Raw genomic sequence first — 27500 nt, forward strand, 5'->3', positions numbered from 1 at the left:
ATGTGTATGTGTTTTTGTGTAGATTTTGTGACATGTGTGAAGGTGTGTGTGCGTGAGCATGTGTTGAGCTTGGTGTGTGTGTGTCTGCTTGTGTTGCTCCAGCGTTTGGCTCAGACTGGCGGCTTCGGCAGCCTGCACCAGATGGAGGCCATGCTAATTGGTGTGAGATCAATAGACTTCAACAGGCCCCCACAGCTGACCTGCTGCCCGCCCCCTCTACCGGTGTCCTGTCTATATGAGCGACCCGTCGAGATGTGATTCTCTAGGCTACTGAGCATGCGCACGCATGCGCACACCCTCGCGGTGGTTTTCGCGGGTGATTGCCCATCGAATTGTGAGACCGCAAGTTACGATACAGGATCCCCTGAGACTGTCAACTTTAGTGACTCAAACTGTAGCCTATGTCATCCTGAGGTTACCACCAGTCATCCATAGTCTAGGTAGCCTATAGCCTGTCCACCGACTGTCATGGACTGAAAGTTACGATATATCCCCTGGGGGGAAAACGGGAAATAGCGGATCATCCAGCAGATCATTGGAAAATCTGCGAAATAGCGTGGCCTCGTACATTTGCTACTTTGTTGCCTAACCGTAATCGCTCACACACTCAGCCTCGAACATTGTAACATCGATCAGAAAAGACTATTTATGTAGAAAATTATTATGTAGACTATTTATGTAGAAAAAAATCGCCACCTCTAATTGAGCTGTCAAAATGCTCCCTCCACCCTTTTCACTCAAGAATTTGCATCGACTGCATTGTAAAATGCCTGAACATGGTAAGAAATGCACTGGCGTGGGGATGTTATGAAATTATGATTCCGGTCATTAAAAGACAGACATCTGCCAAAACAAAGCCACAATACGCTATCTGCTATCTGGGAATATCTAAACCGCGCTTGTTTATCCCCATAGCACATGATTTCATGTGACAATTTGCCTTGCGAGCACGTCGCATTGAAACCAAACCAACAGCAAAGTACTACATTAAACAACCCGTAGCCAGGCCCTGATCCCAAACACTTTCTCCAGTATTTGCGCAAACTCAACTCAGTCTCTTTCATATGGCACGTTTCTTAAGTTGCTCAAACGAGAGGCTCACGGTTTTTAGTGGTCAGCAGCCGCACGTTCTAAACTCCGCACGAAATAAACAAAGTAGGCCTAATGGTTATTAAAACAGTCCTACGTGGACCGATTGAAACGCCTTCCGCGGAAAATCAAGGTCGCTCATTTAGATGAGGCATCGCAAATCGATAGAACACCACTATCGAATAGGGCGACCGGTCGCTCATCTCGACGAGGCAACACATCTCGACAGAACACCGGCACCTTGCGTCAGCCACACAGCCAGGCAGGCAGGCAGGCAGGCAGGCAGGCAGGGGAGGGGGAAAGAACCCCCACCCACCCCCACCTCTCCTCTCTCCAACACCCCTCTGCCCAAAAATGGAATTTCAGGCACCATTCACAGTGACCTCTGTTATAGCTCTGGATACACAAAAGTGCGGAGAAATAAACGTGAATTGCAAAACGGCTGGCCCACAGACACGATTTCTGAACTCCTCTCTGTATGTCCCCGTCACTGTGAAAGAGGCGAGCACTCAGTATTTACTGTTATTTCGGGACATGGAACGATACGATAGCTTTCTGAGGAGTTGACTTCCGAGCCCGCTCTCTTTTCACAGTCCTACTATCCACTTTCCTTTCCTTCTGCAGGTTTCGAATGGAAAAAATAAATAAAAGAATTGCTAAAATCTCAGTGAATGACGCCCTGTGAATTATTCAGCTTTGGCATTTCACAGCTCTCCGTCTTTTCCCTGGCTAACGGGGTTTTGTGTGTTTGTTATTATTTGATGGTGCTCGGTGAGGCATCCATTATTCATGCCTTTGAGAAGGGCAATGGTGGGCACATCGTGCCAAGCCACACGCACAAAGGTCCTTGCAAATTTCAATATTGTCGCCGAGTGACTTGGAATCATCAATCCATAATATTGATTTCAGTCCAGCCAGGCTTCATTGTTAAAAAAAAAAAAAAGCGGATGGCTCGGTTTCAGGCAATTAGCCCAATCACAGTGTTATATAACCGTTTTGATCAAATTGGGCTTTTCACTAAAGCACGCTCTAACAGAATTGGCTGATGCATTCCAGTAAGCATCATGTCATCATGTACAGATGAGCTTGATGGGAATGCCCTATTTAACAGTATATCACCCCCAACAAAAAAATGCAATTCAGCAGAAGCTGTTTGCACGTCATCCACTGAAGACTATATACCTGCTGAGAGTTCAAAGGGATATTATGTGTGTCCTCGTTTTCTGCCCTGGGCTCAGAGGAGAATTGGCTTATGCTCAGGAATTCCATCTTAGGGCTTTGCATTAAAAGGTTACAGTATAGAAAGACACAGTGCATTGCAGTTTTTTCCAAGTGAAGATCAACAACAGTGGAACAAAGACACATAAAGATATTTTTCTTAATCAAAAGTGTAACTCAAGCCTCATTCCACTGTGATCTGAAGTCGATGACTGCTGTGGTCTACATAAACATGTCCTCCCTTCCTAATAACCTTGAGTCAACACTTGCTGCTGACAATAGGATCGCCTGAGACCCACGCGTGGGAACATTGTACCATATTATTGACACAGAAACGTCCTTCTTCAATCTGGTCAATTCTTTTGTCCAAAGAGAAGGTTTCTTGAATCTGATGAAGACTGTTGAACTCGACACGTAATCCAGCCATGAAATAATAAAAGACAACAAAAAGGATTTTAAGTGTGCAGACTTCTCACTTTGAAAACTACAAAGAGAAGGTATACATAGAATTGAGCTTCAGCTACAGGTTTAATGTTTCCCTGTAATAAGTCATTGCAGAAATCAAATCAACACAGAGAGAAAATCTAATTACACGTTATGCTCGCTTTCTTTACGTTTCACTCAATCACTGGCTCAAAGGCAACAGAGATGATAGATTTTTGTGTGTGTAGTTTTTTTAAAAATTGAGTTGTTTTGGGAGAAGTAGACAAGCGTAATAATCTAGATTAATCTTTGCTCTTGGGTATGAGCCTTGAAATTGCATTGGTATTGATATTCTCTTCCTTTAATTCCCTCTCTGTTACACACACACACACACACACACACACACACACACACACACACACACACACACACACACACACACACACACACACACACACACACACACACACACACACACACACACACACACACACACACACACACACTTTCTTTTCTCTACTCTTTATTCTGTAAATTGAGAGTTCACCTCCTACAGTGAAAAAAAAGCAGAGCTATCATACTCTGACATGTTTTGCCTATTTCTTGGTGACACGTGTGACAGGCTCACCGGGTGACATAGCTGATGGAGAGTGCTGTCAGTTCTCCTTCTCTGTCTCTGCTCCTTACCTGCATTTCCATGGTATCATGGCAGCAATGAGCATGGAGCTCTTCACATCAGTTTGACCTCAGAGCCAGGCATGGGGGCCGCTAGAGGGGGAAAAGTAGTACAGATTCTAAGGGCCCAAGCACTGACGGGGGCCCTTAAGGGGGCCCAAGCACTGATAGGGGCCCTTAAGGGGGCCCAAAATTCGAATCTTTCATGGGGCCCAACATTTCTGGCAGCGCCCCTGGAACCAGGGCTGAAATGGGATGAAAAATCAGGCCGGGCATTTTAGCCAAGACCGGTCCACTAGGCATCGAGAGAGACAATGAAGCCTCTGACAAAATTCTAGTCATCTAATAGGCGCTATTTTGACCCTCTCATTATCTTAGGTTCTCACTATCTCAAAGAGGCCTACGGTAGCGGCATGAGGACTGATACCATTGAGGGGAGGGCCAGGCCAAAACAGTCATCAACAGTCCACCGGGCATAGCTGTGCCATATGGACAATCCAGCTATGCTCAGAGCATCATGCTACTGACTCTAATCCGTCTCACCTTTGGGTCTCTCATACTGTGTGCGTTCCAATATGTTACCTTGCGTCCTCCACTTGTGCTTGTGGCCTCAAACTAGGAAGTATTATGACATCACTGGCAATTGTATTTTAATATCTTGCAAGTAAATTGTAAAGTAATTTTCTCATTTGCAAACTGGATGGTGAATGAAGAATAGTCCCCCAAAAATTGTTTTGGCTAGGCTGACAGCGGGGAAACTTTATTTGGGCCAGGAGGCGGGGCAAGGCCACAAGCACAAGTGGAGGACGCAAGGTCGCATATTGGAATGCACTCAAAGTCTCAGTTTCTTTCCTTTTGATAGAGGTTTTTGTGAGCTGAAACCTGTAAGCTACAACTGAAAAAAAGCTGTACAGTTCTGTCCATCACAAAAGAAAATCCTTCATACATGTACACGATCACTTCAGCACAACAGATATAGTAGCTACAAAGACAACAGTCTCTCCCCTCTTTGATATGGGGGGTGGGGGTGCACACTGTAGGTGCTGCTACTGTCCACTTTTACTGTGAACCCTACACTACCCTTCACAGATTAAGAGGAGGGGCTGGGGATTTCACAGCCCACTTCTAAACGTGTTAATTGGCCGCCGGTGGCCTCCAGTGGTGCTCTCTCTTGCTCCGGCGGCTTGGAAAGTCAAGTGGTGGAGGCATGTTCTGTGACTCGGCGCTGATCCACCCTTCTCGTCGTGCGGGCAGACAGTCTTACAGAAATGTGAGGATGGTAGTTTAGTTTGGCACTCATGGTTTCGCACCCTCCAAATTGACTGGGTGAGGCTCTGACAACAGCTGACGTCTCAATTCTGGCCACATGGTTGGACCACCAACAAGCTTCCACAGCACCCTGCAGCCTGTCCATCCAATATCAGGCATTTAAAATAAATATGAAGACGACGTCGGAAGCCGGAGCCATATATAGAGCGGCCTAAATTTGTAGTTTCAGACCTCCAGCAGTTAACTCCATTGCCTTACACTTGAGAGAGAAGAAGCCCCTGTTTGTGTTTACTTTGTAGTCTCTTCACAGACATGCGTATCCACGGATGAACAATGAAATATTGAAACTCTTTTGAAATGATTGAAAAAAAAGAGTTGTTTATGTGTCTACGGCATTCAGTCATGATTTTCAAATGTAATCCAAAATGCTTTGAAAAGCATGGCAGGTCTGATATTTTGTACAAAAGCTGGTCAAGTCCACCAGAATCAAAGGCGTCTGGTTTCTTTGAAGCTGCGGAGTGTTCTGCAGTTTTGGATATGCAGATCACTGGGGATACATTTAATAAATGTTAAGATGTGTTACACACTGTTGCACTAGGCTACAACACACTGAAGGAGATTGCTTTAGTTATATTTTTTTGTAGACAGATTTCAAGATTGCCATTTAGATAGTTCTTTAATAACATTTCCCCTCAGAAATACCACACTAATTCGATTGGTAACTTTCTTTCTTTCTTTCTTTCTTTCTTTCTTTCTTTCTTTCTTTCTTTCTTTCTTTCTTTCTTTCTTTCTTTCTTTCTTTCTTTCTTTCTGTCTTTCTTCTGTGCCCCAAAAGAGATGCACAGCCTTCATATCTGCCTACTTTTTAGGGACAAAAATGACAGCAGAGGGACTTCTGCGATGGATGAGGAGCTGTTGTCCAGTAGAGCAGCTGATGAGCTGGGTTTGGACGATCTGTCATTCCACTAACACAGTGGTTCTCAAACTTTGTCAGACCAAGGACCACTTTGTCCCCCCCAGAGATTTTAGGGGGTACGCAGAATTTTGTTTGTGTTGAGGTTGTGACCAAAATGATGGGTGCTGATTTGACACTACTAATTTTCCAAATCAAGACCACTTAAAACGTTTTTTGGTCACATATAAAGCATTAAAGTCTTATTAATGTCTGAAATCATGAAATTATTGTACAAATATAGCCTACTGCTAGCTTTTTCTTGGAAAAGTAGAAATCTCCTTAGGTTGGGGGTGCGCGGCTTGTCTTGGGCACAGGTTAGGGGGTGCTTCAAGAAAAAAAGGTTAAGAACCATTCCACTAACACTTGTGAACAACACAACAACTAAAATACTGACAAGATAAGCAAAAACAACAAAAATAGTGAGAGAGACATTCTAGACATTCTAGGCATTCTAGTTGTGCGAGGCAAGAGGCAAGGTTAAGTGCTCCCCATTAAACAGACGCATGTGAATGAACAAAGATTGCCGACTGTGGTTCCATCAGCAGCGGCCGGCACACAGAGAATGGCTCTGAGCTCTTGGCAGGGGTGCCTCTGTGTGCTCATGTGATGTGATAATTCCAGCAGCCTGCGAGAAAAACAACAGAGGACAGTGGCTCCCTTCTGGGACGTGGCAGATTAGATGGATTCAGCGCACAACAGTATAAATATGAAAGTGCCCTCAGCTTAGAGTTCCCCCCCTGCCTCTCTTTATGTGCATATAGCCAGAGAGAGAGAGAGAGAGAGAGAGAGAGAGAGAGAGAGAGAGACAGAGACAGAGAGAGAGAGAGAGACAGAGACAGCTTTGGTGTCCATGCTGTGTAGAACAAGAGGCATATATGTGGCAGTGCAGACGCCTGGCAGTCCACCAGCAGACTGCAATGTGGATGCCTCAGCAGATGCCATAACCATCAGTCTGGCTCATCCAATATTCTGTCTATGGGAATACGTTTCTGTATGTCTGTCTATGTGTATGTGTATGTGTGGGTGGTGTGAGTCTGTATGTTTGTGTTTATGAAAGAGAGAGCAAGAGAGAGAGAGAGAGAGAGAGAGAGAGAGAGAGAGAGAGAGAGAGAGAGAGAGAGAGAGAGAGAGAGAGAGAGAATGTGTGCATGTGTGTGTTTGCGTGTGTCTGTGCATTTGGACGTGTGTGTGTGTGTGTGTGTGTGTGTGTGTGTGTGTGTGTGTGTGTGTGTGTGTGTGTGTGTGTGTGTGTGTGTGCGCGCGCACGTGTGCAGTTCTGTGTACAGAGAGGATGCTTGTGTGTATTTCTGTAGTTTGTCCCTAAATGTGGGTTGCTCTCACTGTGTCAGTGTGTGCCAGTGAAACAGTTTAAAACGACATGTTTTACCCAGTTCTTTCCTGTAGACTAAGTGATGTCAGCACTGGCTGGAGCCCTAACAGTAGGCCTATATCATCTGGAAACGTAGCCTATGTGTTGCTAGAGGAGAGGCTTTGCACAGAGCTGCAGAGGTGTTTTAATCAGTCGTTTCAACTGATTATCGACACATTACGCTATTTCACAGTTCAATCACATCAAACCATTAGAGCTCGCATGAACAGCACACTCACTCAACAGTTATTACATTTTTCCCAGCTTTCTGGAGCAAAGCACAAACTCCGACAGGAAAGCGAATGTCATGAGCTGCCTCCTTGCACCATGTGCCTCTTATCATTGTGGTAAAAAGTGTCACGGCTAATCCATGGGATGCCATGTGTGATCTAATACTGACCAAAAGTCAGGGAACCACAGAGACGATTCTTAAATCTTTCTTTGCTTATAGCTGACACAGACGTGTACAGCAGCATACAAAACAATTACATTCATGATGGATGGGACTATCCATTTTTATTAGAAGTTTTACAGCCCAGAAATACACTGACATTCATCGCTGTTTAAATACGCTATGTGAGGAAAACAATTATCTATTACTGGCTCATGAAACTTTCATGAACACTTGCTGAAATACAGGGCAAGCGAATAACAAATATTACAAACAACAAAAACAAGCGTTGAGCCCAGAATACTAGATATGTATCCCGTTCAAACTGTGTGTGAAATAAAAGCGGTCACGGCTCTTAACCAAATTAAATAAATAAGTGAAAGGAGATAAAGTGTCCTCTTAGTGCTTCGCTAAGTTGCGCTGCAGCCCGCTCTCTGATGGATTTGTTGTTAAGAGCTGCTCTGCACCGTTGGGAAAAGAGTGTGCAGCTGGATTTCGATGTCGTTGACAAAAATTAAGGGCCCTGGCTGAAAGAGCACTTGTCGTTTTTCGGGCCTGCCATTTTGTAGTTTTGCGCTGCTCCTCCACACGCCCACTGCTTCTGGGCGCACCGCTCGTTTCCGGGCCCCGCAACGGATCCACTTGTGCGTGATGGAATCTTCTCCCAGGGTATATGCGCACGAGTCGGATCTTGCTGGAAAAACGTCCGACAAGCGTGACGCCGGGGCTCCCGTCCCATGTCTCTGTGTTTTCTCTGTTTACTCGTCCTTTTCACAGGCGTTTTTCCTCGTGTTGCCACCGCCGACTTCTGACAGATTGCTTTGCATTATTCATGACGACGCGTTTCCCTAAAAAACCAAAGCCTCCCTCTTCTCTCCCCGGCACCCCCCTCCAACAGGGACGTGACATATAAGAACTGTCAATGGCCTTAATATTTTACACAGTTGCCTCCCCCCTAGCGACTGATGTATTTTTCATCGGTATGCTCCGTGCTGGGTGGGCTCGGAGCAAGCCGGGCATTTTTGGGGTGTCAGTGCCCACAGCAGGCCCTGTGCCAGCGGTACACAGTGATGTGCTTTGCTTTGTTGGTGAGGGATAGGATGGGGTGGGGGCTGTAACGATAAGGGAGATTGCAGTGGGAGGCATGGAGGGGAGGAGGGAGGTAGGATGGCAGGAACAGGAGAGGGAGGGAGAGAGATAAGGTAGGGGGAGTGAAGGCGGAAAAGAGGGCCAGGAGGGTAGGGTGGGAGTAAGGGTTGGAATGAGTTGCCCTTTTAATAATTAACTCCAAATATCCTAGGAAAACACCGGAGCAGATTTGACTTTTTCTCTCGATTTGGCACGCCCACTGAGTTATGCACTGCAATTTCAATTATGAATTAAGAGGGAGGCAGAGCAGGAGGAGAGGGACAGACATGGCAGGAAGTCAGGCAGGAGAGGAGGGGAGGGGGAGAATGAGGGGTGGGCTAGAGGGAGGGCAGGCAGAGACTGAATCTAAGAAAGAGGCAGTGGAGTGACGATAATGTGGATAAGCATTGAATCCGTTTTGTGCTAGCGTTCTGACTGTAGGTGTCGTTGTCAGTCCAGACATTGAGCCAGCCTCTGAGAACTGTAGCAGCTCAGGAATCAAACGGCATATGGGGAAGCTGCACGTCCTAGACTGCATCCACCCACACACATACTCACATGCGCACGCACAGACACACAGACACAGACACAGACACACACGCACGCACGCACGCACGCACACACACACACACACACACACACACACACACACACACACACACACACACACACACACACACACACACACACACACACACACACACACACACACAAAATGTTGTCTCACAAGAATGCATGCCAAGTCAAATGTAACAGTGCCAAAAAAGACATTATGAACAAACAACACATGTCCTCCTGCAGTGTTTCTAAGGAGGAACAGCTTTGCTGAACATATGAGAGCCGAATATAACACACCTAAAGCATACAAAGAGCTTAGCTAACGTGCATGTAAATTTGATTAAAGTAAAGTTAACACCAATTTTCATGAAGTAGCACAAGTTCCAGATGCTCTGCAATGCGATTTTTTCCTCATAACACAACACACTAAAACATTTCTGGCAAAACTTAGTCAAAACTTTCTCGGGAGCTAATTAGTCACACAAGTTCGCGGCGTAAAAGTTTTAAAAGGGTGAAAAGGTCTGAAATTAATAAGGGTGGAGCCTCAATTAGTTAAAGATCGCCTCTCGACGTTATTTCATTAATACTACCGTGTTCCCAATTGTTATTGAATGTGTTACGCGTTGGTCCTGTTTTAAAAAACGTTCTGGTTGCTTTGTTTCAAGACGTTTTTGCAAGCTGGCAAGGTGGCTTGTGGAGAAACGAGAGAGTGTTCCGTGTTTCTCGTGGAAATGCGTCTCTGATTGGCTCACTCCTCCTGCTCTCGAAGAAACGCGTCTCTGATTGGCTCAGTCCTCCAGTTCTGGGAGAGAATGTAATGGGAAACAGAGTCGCCACTTCTCCGGGTGGTACTGCACTATAGGGGCGCCAACGGAGGCGTGCAGGCTCCATTCAGGGCTGTGCTCTTTCGACAGCGACCCCTAGGCGAGCTGCAGGCACGGAGCAACCAGAGTGAGCCGGCTTTATGTATGAGGCTTTGTGCTGTGTGTGTACCTGAGAGTAGCAATCAGCTGGTGGCTAAGCTAAGCTATGTTTCGAGCCACCAGACGTTGCTTGTTTTGAAAACAAGCAGAAAAAAATTACTCGACATGTTTTTAGATAAATGGGTCGATATAAACCTTTGTGGGCAACGCCTTCTTTCGACGTGACGAAACACAGAAAGGCTTTCGTGATTCGCTCGTTTCTCTGCATTATTGATGTAAATTGGGAAACACCGGGAAACACAGCCAGGAGAGTTGACGCACCGCTATGAGAGCCTTGCAAGTGAGTTTAACTTGGGGTGACCGTCCGATCTTCGAAAGGAGTGAGTAAAACTGAGTTTTATCGGAAGTTGGCCTTTAAGTGTTGTTGCTGGCGCTCGGCCGGCACAGCTAAGATGGCTTTCTGGTGAAAAGTGTCACTTTGTGTATTCATTCCCTCCCTACACCTCTCCCCCTGGCCGCTGTCTGTCGTGCACCCACACAGCTGTCAGGGGACCTCTGCACCTCTGAGGAGAGACAGGGAGAGTGGATTAACAGGATATTCAATTAGCTTAAAGCCAGCAATCCTGCATCAGGGGAAATCAGTTAGTGTGAATAAACACATCGCCGCCGACGTCTCAATACGGAGGCAAGGTAAACAAGAGAGAGCACAGAGAGTACACCAAAGGTTTGTGTCACCGAAGTGCGTCTGAGTGTGTGTGTGTGTGTTGTGTGTGTGCCCATGTGCGCGCGCATGTGTGTGTATGTTTGTGTGTGTGTCTGTGTGTGCAGTTGAGTTCACTCACCTCATTATCTAATAATGTGTGTATGCTAAATGGTTGGAAAGGTGAATTTCCATCCAGCTTTCTTTTAACCACTGATACGGTTTTGCATAAAAATATGCCATTTTACATGTTATTTATTTTCGAGGTGATGGTTCAATGGTTTGTACTGCAGATTCAGTGTCCCTGTCTTTTCACAATCATTTGTGTAACCAACCCAGTTGCTCCACCAACCCAGTTTGGCTGTCACATCCCATGAAAAATAAAACAGAACTCTACTCTTTGTGCCACATGTGGCAGTCCTAGGAAGCTACATCTGAACTTACTAGCATAGATGTGCAAGACTAATGTTTCAAAGCTTGATAGCAGCACCCCCTTTTTTCAGGGGGTGGCGGTGGGTATATGGGTACCAAATGCTGTGTGGATTCCACCGCTCCCCCATCCATCGTCCTCAGTGGGCATGCACACTCTCCAGAGGTTTTTATATTGAGCATTTGTTGCACATGGCCCTGTTGTGTCAGAATGTAAAGCTGCTTCCACCCCACCCCACGCCTTCCCACCACATGCAGACGGCTGAGATATTTATCTTACTTACTGGGTATTCTGCTGCGAACCTCTCCCCCGTGATGTCAGCGTCACTAAGGATGTGGCTTTTCCCCGTCTTAACAAGCTCTTAATTAACCTCCTCTACCTTGTTCGGCTTGTTTATTTTCTTTTAAATCTCTAATGTGACATTTACAGGCATTGCTCTAATTAGCCTAATGACGGCTAATAAAATAAGCTATTACGGGCGGGCCTGTGTGACATGTCTCCATTGGCTGTGTTGTGCTAATTTGGCTGCGAGGTGTGAAATCGTACCTTTTTTTTGACGCATTTGTGCCAGACCTCGGTTTTTGTGTTGTGTAAACCTTGTCTGTCTTCTTCGTATTCTCTATGCCAACAGCACCCCCCCGCCAGGCTGCCGCCACCCCTTTCCGCCCCCCACCTCTGTCTAATAGGGAGACAACTCAAAGTGAAATCCCCTGAAGGTATTCAATTGAAGTAAAGCTCTGAAGGATCCTATTATAAGTAACACAGTTTTGTGGTGTAGGAAATATCTCTTGAAAATCAATATAGCCCTGTCTGGTGAGGAAAATTGCACCTCTCTCTCACTCACTCACGCTCTCTATCCTCTTTTTCGGGGAAAAGGACTTTGACCACGGAGCCTTTTCTTTCCATGCATCAGCATGGTATATGTACGAGATGAGTGGGTAAGTGCTCAGAGTCCTTTTTCCAATATCATTAGGCTGTGAAAGTAAAGTTCCCCAATGTTGGGCCTACTAATGGGAGGTCTACGGAAGCATTAGGGTCAGTGCTACATACAGTGGTTTCACAATATAGATTGTGCATGTGGGCACACACATGCGCATGTGTGTGCATGTGAGAGTCTGAGTGCATGTACGAGTGCATTTGTCTGTGTCCGCTTGCATGTGTCTGTCATTCTGATTCACCCCCTCTCCCTATCTCGCCATGTGTGTTTGTGTGAGCTCTTTCCTTTATTTCCTCTGCCACGGACCACCTATTTACTTTGGTAACCCCAGTACACTGATCCATATTGGGATTGCTTTTCTTGACACACTGAGCATGGTTTGTGTTTATTTAACATGCTTTTTTGTTGGACCTGCTGTAGCTCTAGTGTGATTGTGTTTGGTGCCATTGAAAGTTGCCATGCATGAACAAAGACATCTTTGATTCCCTCGACACTCTTGACAAATCAAATGAAATGCTATTTTAGTCCAATCAATACCTCAAAACGACAGCTGTCTGCTCCAGAGCTGGGGATCGGCGGGAAGACTAAATCCTCCAAGGTGATGCTATGGCGGAGACATACTGTTAGCTGAATGAGCCTGCCGTTGAAAGACAGACGCTTTAACAGTTTTTCCTTCCAGGTCCACCTCACTTTATTACAGACCTATAGATTGTAGAGCAGGATTTAGGAATGCCCTTTATCCTCATCTTTTTCTGCGCATCAAGGTTGAAGTCTGATGTTTTCTGTCTGTCCTGATAACGGAAGCTCTGGCCGCCCGGAACTAGCGGGTGCTGAGGTCTGAGGCTTTGAAATTGCCATAACAGCCGCGTCATGCACCCATCATGGTAAGCTCTATATCCCATCAGGTGCCTGGTAAAAAGATGGATCAGTGCCCATGCTTGTATTTCATGGGAGCATTACATGTTGTGAGCATGTGTTCAGGGCCGCTGACAGCTTTGGCTGGACCTGGGAAAAAGTAATCTGAAAGCCCGTAAGTCTGTAATGAGGACCCAATTTTGGGGCCACCATCTCCCTGGGCCCGGGACAGCTGACTCCTTTGTACCCCCTTGTCCGCTTCCCTGCATGTGGTAGGCCTACTGGCTGTTTTGACATGGGTAAATGTGTTTGAGTTGTCACAATAAATTACAGGAATGTTAAATGAACAAGTCATTGACTGGGAAAAGGGGTATAATACGTAAGGGTTAACGTTCGGCGAGAAGGTCGCTACCGTGGAATAGCAGCACGACAGAGAGAATCTTTAGACCCCGACGCGGAGCGGAGGGGTCTTGTTCTCTCTGAAGTGCTGCTATTCCACAAAGCGACCGACTCGCCGAAAGTTAACCCGCTTATTATATGGATATACTTAAATGATTCACACATGCGGGGACATTTCTTTAGACCTATTTAATGTTAAGATTGTTGCTGCGCAAAACAAAACAGTGCCGTTGTGGAACACCGCTAGGCAACAGCTAGGTAGGCTAGCCAGGACAACAGGTGTTGTCTATCACAGCAGCTGATTTAGAGTGACAAAAGACCGGACCCCCTGCGGAGTGATATGAAACATTCGCTTTAGCCACTGACTTGTATACAAGCCAGTGGCTTTAGCAGTGAACGTCTTGTTGCCATTGACAGCGGTAGCCAGGACAACGGGTGCTGTCTATCACAGCAGCTGATTAGAGTCTTGTTGAAAAGTCGCTTTAGCAGTGAAAAGTCTTGTTGCCATTGACAGCGGTCTGTTATAGACCAACCCGTCCGTTATCGAAAAATAACAGACGTCCGAACGTTGGGGAGCCCCGTTGAAATGAATGGAGCATTCGACAGATGACGTCACAACCATATAATACCCTGTATGAAAACTCAATTTGCAGGCAGAGCCATTTGTAACCAGGGTCAGGTGCAACTCATCCAGGTAATTGCACTGATTGCACTGACGAAACAGTCTTGGAGGCGGATAGTTTTTTTGCCCTGATAATGTACCTCAAGGTGCTTGAAGGTGACTGGAAACTCAATACTTTATGGATTAAATAATCTTGCAATAATTTATTTATCTATAATGAATTTAACGAGAACCTTTTTGTTTTCGGGTATTCTGGGTTTAATTATTCCTCACATGACACTTACTCTGATACGTTACCTATTTAACTCTAAACTGCTTATTACAAAGAGGTCGAAGGTGCGTTTATATTGTGGATAATGTGAAGGGAAGTTGAGTTGCATGAGAAGAACAATGTCTCTGGTGGGTAGTTGGAGTAAAATATTCCTCTCTTTCCCCCGTGCACAACCAAGTCGTCCAACCCTTCATGTGTTTCCTGCCTCAGGCTTGCGCATGGTGAGACGAGCATAATCCATGCCAGTATTATGCTATTAACTACGCTCATGCAGGTCATCTACTCTGTCCTCAGAATTAGAGGGCTGCGGCTCATGTAATCATGCTAGCAAGACACATGATGGATCACGTCCATGACTCTCACAGGCTCTGGAGCAGCAGCCACTAACGAATTTCCCGCGCAGGACCCTGGGAGTCAGAGCCACATATCAAGCAACTCAATAAGCTGGGCTGGGCTGCCTGCGATAGCCCACCAGCCCCGATGATAGTCATCAGAACGTGAATACCATTAAGCAAATTGGACCAAGGGGCCGGGGCCCTCCTTATGCAGTGAATTACTCAGCAACTCACGGTGTGAAGTGTGGAGTGGTGAAAGTTAATGGTTAAGAAACATCGCTTCCTCTCACTTCAGCTGAGCTCGTACACCAATCCATAACGGCGTCACTCGGGTGCCTATTGAACGCACCATACATTTTTTTTTTGGAGCTATTACAGGCAGTTGAGAGAGAGGAGAAAGGAAAGCGTTTTGGTCTCTCTGGCATTTCCACTTAAAGGCATCCATTGGCTGAGCTAATGTGACTTAATGAATGGGAGCACCTTTATGTTCTCGCCCCAGAGGCGCGCCGGGCTCATCAGCTGGCTACGCTAAAGGCCAGCCTCCCGCCGATTGATCGCCCCCAGATCATTTCCCTCCACGCGTCCGTCGCTGGGTCAGGCAAAGTTCAGGCTGTTTTGTATGCTTTTCGTAGCCCGCTTTCATCTCCTGACCTGGTCGATATGGGGGTGGTGGTAGTAGCGATGGGGGTTGTAGGGGGAAGGGGTGGTGGTGGTGGTGTGAAGAGGGGGCTGTTGTTGGCCCATCTTCCTCATTTCCTCAATTGGCTCTTCTGCTGCGCCCCTCAGGCCCACACACCACAGTGTGCCAAACAGGTTTGTGTGGGTTCCTGACCAAAGCAAACAACCAAAACAAAAACATTCACTAGTGAATACATAGGCTATGTGTGGTGGTGCATACATTCTGTTTTTGTAATCCCCTGACAATGTGATGCTGCAGTTCGGTTGCCTTCGGTGTGTGTGATGTGCACATACATGATGTGAGCATTGTGTGTTTTTGGCTTTGCACGATTATGTGTGTTTGCTTACATTTACATGATTCTGTGAGTGTGAATCAGCCTTCCCACTCACAGATGCTTTCCGGGCATGTCTTCACCCTTCTTTAATGCACAGCCAGAGATACCACGTCCTTGTTCAATGGTACAAATAACTTTCTTTTCCTTCTCTTTCTCTTTCTGTGTGTGTGTGTGTGTGTGTGTGTGTGTGTGTGTGTGTGTGTGTGTGTGTGTGTGTGTGTGTGTGTGTGTGTGTGTGTGTGTGTGTGTGTGTGTGTGTGTGTGTGTGTGTGTGCATGCATGCGTGTGTGTCTGTGTGTGTTTGCGCGCACGTGTGTGTATGTGTGTGTGTGTTCGCCGTTTTAATGCCACCACTACGGCTGCTGCACACTCACCAGAGCCTGTGCCCATGCCTGGATTCCAAAATGACACTTTGTGGTGTGGGCGTGCAGCCAGCATGCAGCTCTCTGCGAGATGTCCAGCATTTTCCAGGAGCGATAAGCGCCACAGCAGATAAAAATCTCCACCTCCAAACCCCTTTCACACACACACACGCTCACGCCAACACCCAACCACCACCCCCACCCCCCCTCCTTCCAACTCAACCCCACTCTCACCATCTCCTCTCCCTCAGTAATTACACACATTTTCCCTCATTAACGATGCAGTAAGCGGCGGCCGCCACGGCTGGCTGTGGAGCTGGTGCCAGCTGGGTATTGATCTGCGCTCGCTGAAAGTCATCGACAGTGAAAGGAAACGCATGCCGAGGGGCCCCACTCAGGCTTCAGCGTTTTCCAAGGTCACCGCACACGGGGTGTACTGCCAGCTTCACCCTTCCTGTGGGAGGGGGTGGGGGGGGAGGTAAAGGCTCGCAAGAGGGGGTGAGAATAAGTTTTTGGAAAAACAAACTTTTGGTGGTTCAGAGTAGGGGTTGTTTCTGTTGGTCTTGTGGTTGTGGTCGTGGTCGTTGTTGTTGTTGATGTTTAATTTATGTTGTTTACTGTGACACATTTTGGCACATTTGCACATTGCATGTGGTGGAATTCATGGAATGCTAATATGTAATAGCTGAAAGGCTTCATCTCAGGCTTTGGTGAGCCATATCATGTTGCAGGTGTATCAACAAGAGGTTTCCGAAAATAGTGGTCAATTTCAGAAACATTATTTCAAATGCCAGTGAATCACTCAGGCGAAATTGAAAACCAGCTGTAGCATTCACCTGCCACTAGAAACTGTTTCAACCACGCACATAGCCTACTCGTTACACTACACTTCAATGAAGACACTGCAGTCCCCGATATGACACGACAATTAACATTTCATTTTGCGCTTAGAACATCATCACATACTCCTCATCACCAAGGGGATGGTGCCTCCTGTCATAATCAAAATAAGCTACCATTTTTAGACCCTGACTTCACTTCACCTACTCGCAAATTGGCGAGGCCTTCCAGTTTCTCGCCCAGGAGATAGAGTGTTTTTTTTCTAGCTAGACTGAGTTAATGTGGGGCACGCAGTGTCTGTCAACACTCTGAATGGGTGATTATCTGGGATAGTTGTTCCGGCACGGGGAGTAAGACTCCAAGACCTGTGGTACCTCACACATGTCCACGCACAATCAAACATTGTAAATGAGACACAAGAGCAGTTTAAAACCAATGAAAAAATAGGGTAGGGGAACAAACACACATACCGTATTCACACACACACACACACACACACACACACACACACACACACACACACACACACACACACAGATACACACATGCACTCATGCACTCACACAGACACACAGACAAACACACACACACAGACATACACACACACACACACACAGACATACACACACACACACACACACACACACACACACACACACACACACACACACACACACACACACACACACACAGACACCACACACACACACACACACACACACACACACACACACACACACACACACACACACACACACACACACACACAGATACGCACATTCACACACGCACACACAGATGTCAGGCCTCTGATGTCAGTAATCTTGTCAAATGAGCTTGATTAGATGGAACACACAATTAAATGCACTCCGCTGATCTCGCCCATCACCTCCATACATGTCCACCACTCCTCCCAAAATACACGCACGGCACGCACGAACACACCCACGCACACACAAGCATATACACATACACACATTTGCACATGCAGGGTGACATGCAGCTTTTGCTGGGCCCGGGACAAAAAAATCTGAAAGGGCACCCTATCCACTACATGCAATGTAATGGGGAGCCAATTCTGGGCCCCTTATGTCCCTGGGCCCGTGACAACACACCCCTTTGTCCCCCCCTGTCGGCGGGCCTGTGTCCACCACTTCTCCCAAAATACACGCACGGCACGCACAAACACATCCATGCACACACAAGCATATACACATACACACATTTGCACATGCACACATACAGGTACAAGCACTCAGGTACAGGTGAGAACAGGTTAGTCACCTGCAGATGTTGTGATTTGTGCTGGCTTTTATTGAGTTCATCCACGGTGCGAATGGCACGGATGACGCCCGTGCAGCGGGAGATATATGTTTTGGGCTTGTTCAAACATGGATCAAACAGCTAGCAGAAGCGACAGCAGGATTCTGTCAATAAGTGATCCCTCTGTCCAGCAGAGACATATGTTGTGCTGTTGTCGTCTGTGTTTGGAGCTGTTCCAGAGGCTTTGATTGTGGCCGTGTCTTTGCGTGCACGCTTACGTGTGTGCATGTGTGTGTGTGTGTGTGCCTGTGCGTGTGTGTGTGTGTATCCGAGTGCGTGCAGGCGCCACGCGTCTTTGCGTGTCTGTTTATGTGCACGGCGGTCGATAATTCCGCACAGTGGCAGTCGGAGGTGAGTGGTAAAATGGCACTTGCCAGCATGGGGCTCAGCACGTGACTGCGCTCCTGTTGGGATTGATGAGCTTTTTCAAAGTGCCGCCAACGGGCTGGCGGCTAAACGACCGTCTCCAGCCTCTCTCTCTCTCTCTCTCTTTCTCTCTCCAGCAGCAGCAGAGACAGAGAAGACGGCGAAAACTGATTGTAGATCAGTGTCTGCCGAGGCCCTGTGAGAACAAAGGGTAACAGATGGCGCAAGCCGAGGCTGACCTGAGGACAGTGTGCGACTACTACAGAAATTGGAAAGAAGTGGGGGAAAGGGGTGCTGGGAATTAATAAGTGAGGTAAGTGATGTGAGACCACACAGTGCAGTTAGAGAGACAGACTGGACTGGATACTGAGGGATAGAGATGTGGAAAAGGAAAGACAGAGAGAGAGAGAGAGAGAGAGAGAGAGAAAGGGAGAGAAAGGGAGAATGAGATTGTTGATGAACAGAATTTCACGCTGGAACTTGGCAACACAACCACTGCAGGACTTTTTCTCTCAACTATTGAGGGACTTTTTCAAACACACACACACACACGCGCACGGACACATACACACACACACACACACACACACACACACACACTCACACACACACACACACACACACACACACACACACACACACACACACACACACACACACACACACACACACACACACACACACACACACACACACACACACACACACACACACACACACACACACACACACAGCCCAACCCCCCCACACACACACACAGAAACACACACACACTCTTGCACACCGCATACTCCAGTCTCTTCCCAGGTGTCCATCTCAGATGGAGGTGAGGCTGTGCCCACCCCAGCCCAGCCCACCCCAGCCCAGCCCACCTGCTGGACCCTCTCCCTCCCTGCTGGGGGTGCCAGGATGCCACCTCCTGCCCATCTGTGCTCCTTGCTCCGGCGTGGCAGGCAAGTGGCAGTGGCGCAGATGCTTTCGAAGGCCTCAGCCGCACGGCACGTTACCAGGGCGAATGCCAGGGTGCCAGGGCCTTGGCAGAATGGCGGGCACGAACACGGCGGAACACATGTGAGTTAGCTGCAACCCGTGCGGTTGGAATGAGGCCCAGAGTACAAACTCGGCAGGAGACTTCCCCTCTTCCTCACCCTTCCCCTCTCTCACTCTCTCTTTCTCTCTCTCTCATTCTCTCTCTCTCTCGTTCTCGTCTCTCAGTCCAATTCTCCCTCTCTCTCTCTCTCTCTCTCTCTCTCTCTCTCTCGTTCTCTCCTCTCAGTCCAATTCTCCCTCTCTCTCTCTCTCTCTCTCTCTCTCTCTCTCTCTCTCTCTCCCAGTCCAATTCTCTCTCTATCTCTATCTCTGTGTGAGCACAGTTGTGTCACTGCCTATTTCACCAGTATAAACACTCTGCTTCCTGTCTCCATCTCTCTGTCGCTGACTTTCTGCATCAGGCTGTTTTCAAGCATACCTGCAATGCATGTCCATCTGTTTTCATAGTACAGACCCTACAAATCCCTCTCTACATTCGTGTTGAGTGTCTCTACATCTTCAGTGCTTGCTCAGCGAGCGTATCATACTTGTCTCACTGTTTGCTTCCCATCTCCTGTCTCTCCGTCCAAGAGTGAGCGGCTGCAGTATGCACACTCCCATTCTCCATCACCTGCTTTGCTCGGTCAACAGTCTGTAGCAGTGTGTGCATTGCTCTTCTTTTTTTCTGCCCACAGGTAGCCATCTTAGCCATTAACCTTGGGCCTTTGTAGTGGTTCTTAGTTTGTCACACGGTGTCTGTGGTTCTCATAAATATGCTTCTTCTTCTTCCCATCGTCTTCTCCTCTCATCATCTCCCTCCCTCTCACTTTGACCGAATCTCTCCCCGCGCTCTTGCCTTCCCTCTCTCCATCTCTCTCCTTTTTGCCTGTTTGTGCGTTGTTTGCGCTGTGTGCTCCGCGTGGTATAATTAATCACAATTACAACAAGAACGGATGTAGGTGCTTCTTCCTAAGGAGGAGCCTGTTTACCTTCTCTTTATCTCTGCAATGCACTCCGAATAATGGATGGCCCAGGCGAAGAGACCAGTGGGCGGAAAAAAAATGTGTGCGAATATCTGGCTGCACTAGACATGGCTCCTATGCTAAGGACGCCTGACTTTGCATATCCCAGCAAGGTTTAGGAGGTTATTGGGAAATAAATCACGCACAGAGATGAACAGTGGTGATGAACACCGTCTTGATTAATTGCAGAATTATACGATACATATAAAATTATATTTCTTCTATAAATGTTCTCATAAATGAACCTTGTGAATATTCTTCTACAGGGCCTACATATTATCACTTAAGTAGAGAAAAGATACTCTACAGTTCAATCTGGTTGGCTGAGGCTGCTTGTGGCACTGGCAATGTCACTAGAGCAGCTAATCACTGAAAAACACACCCAAGCAAAGGAAGTCTGCAGGCTCTGTTTGCGTTCCAAACTTTAATGGGAGTTCAGCGGGGCAGATGAACAGGTAAAAAATTTGAAGGCAGAGCGACGCGTGCGCACGAGGTCAGGTGAGTTTGTTTAGGTCAGCAGAGAGGTCTATCTCCGGGGCCAGGAGGCCCGCACCTACCGAATTGAAACTAATTTCACGTCTCACTAAAACAATATTGCTAATGAGTAGCCCTGCACGGCGCGAGCCTTAATTAGTGGGGCTAGTTGGTGACATGACCATGGAGCAAGGGGAGGGGCAAAGTTAAGCAGGAAAAAAAACTGAGGTGACTAATTCCTGCCATAATGAAGTGCCCCCATTAATTTATGGGGTGCCTCTTGAGCTAATGACATGCTCCTCTGTATTTTCCTTCTCTCTCCCTCTACAAAACGTTGGTGTTTATATCTTATTTTCTTTTGTCCGCAATTAATGGAATATTAGCTGTTTTTGTGTCTTGAACAGCTCTGTTCATAGAGACCTTCCACAAGAGTGAGAGTAAGTGCAAAGCAATTGTCAATCATCTCTTGTTAACAGAGTGTTAATGGGTTTGTTCATGTAAATACTTTAGATAATTAAATAAATCATAGGCTTAATTAAATAATAATAATTAAATAAATGGTGCGTAAAGTCCTGCTGTGGCATCCTGATCACTTTGACATCTTCCATTCTTGAGATATGACCATGCATGGCCATGAAAGCCGCTTGAATACTTCATCCTTCTCCTTAGACGTTAGAGTACATTCCTGAGCACCACATTTAAGTTTGAGCAAGTCTTCTACTTGATTATACTCGAGTTTATGGAGAATGGGGAGCTCCCTTGATGGCCTTCGACTTCACACTGCCTTGACATACACATTCTTTCATCCGCAACTAATGGAATAATATCAGCTGACCTTCCACATGAGTGAGAGTAAGTGCAAAGCAATTGTGTCAATCATCTCTTGTTAAAAGAGTCATTGTTCAAGTAAATACTTAAGTAGGGCCTATAAATAAATGGTTCTTAAAGTCCTGCTGTGGCATCCTGATCTCTTTGACATCTCCCATCCTTGAGATATACTTTTGCGTGACCATGAAAGCAGCTTGAATACGTTAACCTTCTCCTTAGACGTTAGAGTACATTCCTGAGCACAACATTTTGGTTTGAGCACGTCTAAGTATTAAACTCGAGTTTTGAATGGGGGGCTCCCTTGATCACCTTCAACTATTCACACACTGTCTTGGAATACACAAATTCACAATCCATTTCGCAAACCTTGCAGTGGCATCATCTGGTATTATTTAGAGCCAGTTGTATTGCTTTTCGGCTATCAAAATGAGTGGTTAGTGGGGCAGAAGGACTGTGCCAGACGAATCACGAGGGAGGCCAATAGAAGTTTTGATCCTGCTGGGATTTCAATTGCGTCATTGAGCCCATTCTCCGTGGACATGTCGGTGCAGGTGTGTGTGCAGGCTATGTGTGGCACCATCGTGTGTAAATGAGAGCCCTGTCTCAGCTGATCTATGTTGGGCTCCGAGCCATTGATCAGCCTTCACAATAGATACAGATGCGACCCATTTTCAACAGGCAGGGGGGATATTATGGGGTGTCAGGGATTCAGCCTTGAAGCGTAAAGGGGCTGATTGTTTTCCAAGAGGCTGGAAGAGATGGTAATGGATGAGTGGAGAGATGTGATAGTTACAGGGGGTGAGTGTGTGCTCATGAGAAAATAGAGGAAGAGAGAGAATGAGAGAGGGAGGAAGGGAGGGTGTGAAGGTGTGTGTGTGGGTGTGTGTTTGGGGGAGGGGGGCGTTGTGTGTTGGTGATGGCAGGTAAGCCATCGAAATGCTTCTGTTTTAGGTGGACTCTCAAGGATTTTGGATTGTGTGCACTAGAAAGTCTGAATGGTCTCTCTCTCTCTCTCTCCCTCTCTCGATCTGTCTATCCTCTTGACTTCCTCTCATCCCCCTCTCTCTCTTTCTTTCTCCGTCTCTCTCTCTCTCTCTTTCTTTCTCCGTCTCTCTCTCTCTCTCTCTCTCTCTCTCTCTCTCTCTCTCTCTCTCTCTCTCTCTGTCTGCAATGCCTCTCTGGGGTTTTTTGGTATTCCAAACAGCCTCCCATCTCTCTTGGCTCCTGTGTGTTCTGACAGTTGACCTTTCATTATGAATTCCTCCAATCAGCCTGTTCTGAAACGCACTCTATTCACACCAAGGCGCTCATCCAGGCCGCAGACATGCCACTGGTGGGAGTAGAGTGGACAGATGAAATGGGGGAAATATTTACAAGAGATGGTGAAACACAAATTTACAAGAGATGTTGAAAAACAGCGTTCTTTGCATTCGGCATGCTCTAGTTTTCAGTGCTGTATTTGATTTGTCATGGAGAGCATCCATAAGTCCATTTAGTCAATGTTGGTATTTGAGTGTTGTGTCATTTAATATTTTTGTTACTTTAATTCTGCACATAGTAGCAAGGGCAAAAACACAATTGAATAATTCTATAATGCTTCTCTGTCTTGTGTTGTTGTTAGTGATTTGTGTTAGTGTTGCTCACCCCTCCAAGTCTCACATCACACACTCTCTCACCTCCAATATGCAGCCAGTCAATATTCACAGTAGCAGTAGGACAACAAGAAGAGAGGCTGTGGTTCCCGTAATGTCAGCTGAAAAAAAAAAAATCAGAAGCTGAGCAGTCAGACTGTCTCCTCCTGCATCACAATACACATGCAGACTCCTCCCATAACCTCCCTAGCCAGCAGCAGTGCAGGCTGCACAACACAGTGGACAATTTATGATACCATCTTTAATCTAAATAAACAGAATAAATATTTCTAATGTATTTTTAAGCTTTCTTTAGATAAATTATTCATCTTCTCTGGGAATTGATTACAGGACTTTGGAATGGGAACATAAAAAAGTAGGGTAGTAAAGAATTTGCTTTAAAAGAGGGAAGAAAAAAAACATAAAAGAAGGGAAAAAAACCCTCAAATGTTCCTGACAAGCTTTAAACTAGAACTTAATACATCCATGTTAGTATTGTCATATGAAGCAATTACGAAAGAATCACAAAAAAGTGTATTTAATCCTATGAGGTCTTCACTACCTTCACTAGAATCCACTTTAAACTGTTCTCACTGTTTGTCTCAAGGGATGTAAATGTAATCACAATTTGTCATACAAATGCATCTTCCTGTTAATAATAGATGTGAGCTACTGTAGGACAGCCACACAACAACAAAAACTCTCTGGTGATTCAACATCCTTTGTGCTCCAGATTGTACACAAGAATGCACCAAATGTTTTTTTTTCCTTGGCCTGTTATCATCTCTTGTTCATTCCATAGTCGATCAAAAGAGGGCGCTAGTGTGCAAGAGAAAGGCATGAGAGCTCTTCCGTTTCCATCACCCATCACCATTAGCCTTTCCACACAGACGATGACTCCCCGTTACATCACGACCCTTGGAGAGGAAAGGGGGGGAGGGGTGTAAGAAGGACCACACTCCACACAGTACCAGGCTGCTCCGGCTCCAGCAAAGTGGAGTGGATTGACAGCGCAGTTAGCTCCCAGTGTTTGGGTTTAAAATATTCTCAGTCAACGTTCGGGAGGTGATTGATGGTTGAGTGGCAGTAATTAACCCCTTGATGTATATTCACAGACAACACACACACACACACACACGCACGTACACGCACACAAACATACACACATCTACACACACACACACACACACACACACCTACCTAGACATACACACATATACACTGGACTAGGAATAGGGCAGTGGGCAATGACAGATCGATGTGATTGTCACCAGACTCCTGTTTTTTAATCAACTCCACGGGTGCACCAAAGTCTTTCTTTCATGGTGGAGGAGGCCCCTCTTGAAAAGTTACCAATAAATTACTATTGATCCCCCCACCCTGCACGCTCAGGGGGACAAGGCCATTGATGGATACCCGGCGTAATGTTGGGAGTCTCGCAGTTCATCACCGCCACGGACGGGGCCGCAAAAGGCCAACCACCGACCAATGGCTCTCGAGTAGCCAAGTAGGAAATGACAGTTGCTGATGACCACAGGGATTACTATTACTGCACTGATAATTGAACTCTGAGTTGCATTCCTGTTGCCCCTGCAGTTAGAGTATCCATTGATGGCCACGATAATGGCCAATGTACAAGTACAGACCATTCTCCTTTTACGTCAGAGATTCTGACTTTTGCTGACAAGGCAAGCCTCTAAATATGGCTAGCAATACGCTATGTGTGCATCGTGGGTTAACTTGGGCTAAATCAGGTCTTCCTTCATTCTTGGGAGCTGTCTGTATGACCACCTGACCCTTTAATTGGACTCGGTGCTCTTGATAGGAAGAACAAAGCCCTTTGGACGATGGAAGAGGTGGGGGGCTGTGATAGTGCAGGGTGGTGGTGGGGGGTGTGGGTAAAGGGCAGTTGAGTGGCTGAAAAGGACTGAAATGTCTCACCAAATTCCATTACAACATTTCATTAAAATCCCCTCAATTCTGCATTCACAGAGTGTCTTTGTCAAAATGTATGGCTTTTCACGAACGTAGCTGATAATTATGAAAAAAGTGGCGGGTCAAATTAGTCACGAGTGAAAACAATGACACGCGGCTGCATGTCAAAGTTCCTCGCAGACAGGGCCTTACACCGACTGTACAGTACATCACTGGCTGGAGGACACGGTAATTCAGTTCTACTGGAGCATCGGGTAATGGGCTGGGCTGGAGCTGGAGTAAGCGAGCCCGCTGTGAAAGCAGTGATGTGGGGCTGTGTCAGCCTGATATTGTCGAGGCGCTCCGGTATTATCTGCCTCAGGGCACAGGTGTCTAATGAATCTCTGCGAAAAAGAGTTGGAGGTATCGTATCATATGTTTGTGCATGTGTGTGTGTGTGTGTGTGTGTGTGTGTGTGTGTGTGTGAGAGAGAGAGAGAGAGAGAGAGAGAGAGAGAGAGAGAGAGAGAGAGAAAGCTTATGACAACCTTCCCTTGCCTACCACCCACCTACCCCAAAACCACCATTCCCCCTACGGTCCTCTCTGTGTCATTTCATATCTCAGGCGAGCAGCGTTTTCATCAATTTCATCCCCTCTCCTTTTTGTACCCCCTTTTCCCTATGTCTGAGGCTGAGGTTTGCTTAAGCTGCCTCTCAGGTCATTTCAATTTCACTTTTTTTCCGTCACCAGAGCGAGGGATCAGTTCAGTGGAGGTTAAACAGGGCTGGTGTGGTTCACGCCACTCCCATTATGAAGTTTATATTGAACTCGACTTCGAGCTGCCTAAGAGTCAAGTGCTTTGTATTTGTTCAGTGAGGGTACGTATGTGTGTGAATAAGTGTGCGATGTATACGTGTGCGTGTTTGTGTGTGCTCACATGTGTGTGTGCTTGTGTGTGTGCATGTGTGGGTTTGTATGTGTGTCTGCGTGTGTGTGCTCTTGCATGCTTGGTTGAACGATACTGTCCCATGTACTGTATTACTGCCGTATCTATTCTACACAGAGGGAATGGAGGTAAAGCCAAAAACAGAGCTTACTTAAAGGGACAGTTTGGTCAATTTCAACATGCAGTTGTATTGCTCACGCTACCCTTGACTTGTCAGTACCTGGTGATGCCACATTTTTCGGCTCAGCCCTTTCCGAGATATGAGCAATTCTAACGGGGGCAGCGTTTGTTTACATTTTTTAAAAATGAAACATAGGCCAACTCCAAATATTTTCCCAAAAGGTACTGCTGTTTGCTAGTTGTCTGCTGATGTTTTATAACCTTTTGGATGTTTTCGTGAATAAATAAAAATGTTTTTTTGAAATGTAAACAAAGAGCTGCCCCCATTACAATGACCAGGATCTCGGAAACGGCTGAAGAAGAAGAAAAAAAAATCTCAGGCACTAACAAGTCCAGGGTAGTGTGAGCATTACAACTGCATGTTGAAATTGACCAAACTGTCCCTTTAAATTTTACATGGAATAGGGTTTAGAACTATTTGTTTTGTGAATCGTCTGTCATTGTGATCTGTTTGGTCTTTTTCATCTGCAAAGACCTACCTAGATGACCTGTCTAATACCAGTGTTGGGCAAGTTACTCAAAAACTGTGATAGGCTACATTACTGATGACATGTCATAATCCCTTACATTACAATATTTAAAATGTAAGGCATTACACTACTTTTGCATTACTTCTGTTACTTTCACCAAAATAATTGTAGGCTTAAATATGGATCTGACCAGTTACAGTGTAAATCAAGCCCATGAGTCATGACAGTCATGTTTTGGCAGCATGCAGACTAAAATCTACCAGGTTCAGGAATAGTGTAACGGAAGCTAACTAGCAGAGTTGGCGTGGAACGTTAGTAAACCTCCCTCCAAAAGCCTCATATAGCATCGATATCGTTGAGCTGGGGGACTAGTCCTTTAGTCCAGCGGTATCGTACTGTGCCTCCCATTTCCGAACCAATGTAGTTGACGAGGTCGCACGTTCGCGCCCCGAGGGGGACGAACAGGTGCAAGATGATCTCCGTCACAGTGGTGCCGTGACCCGGATGGGAGTGAGGTTTAAAGGAACAGACCACCCTTTTTTGATTTTCACATAA

Source organism: Engraulis encrasicolus, chromosome 16 (genome assembly GCF_034702125.1).
Source record: "Engraulis encrasicolus isolate BLACKSEA-1 chromosome 16, IST_EnEncr_1.0, whole genome shotgun sequence".
NCBI lineage: Eukaryota > Metazoa > Chordata > Actinopteri > Clupeiformes > Engraulidae > Engraulis > Engraulis encrasicolus.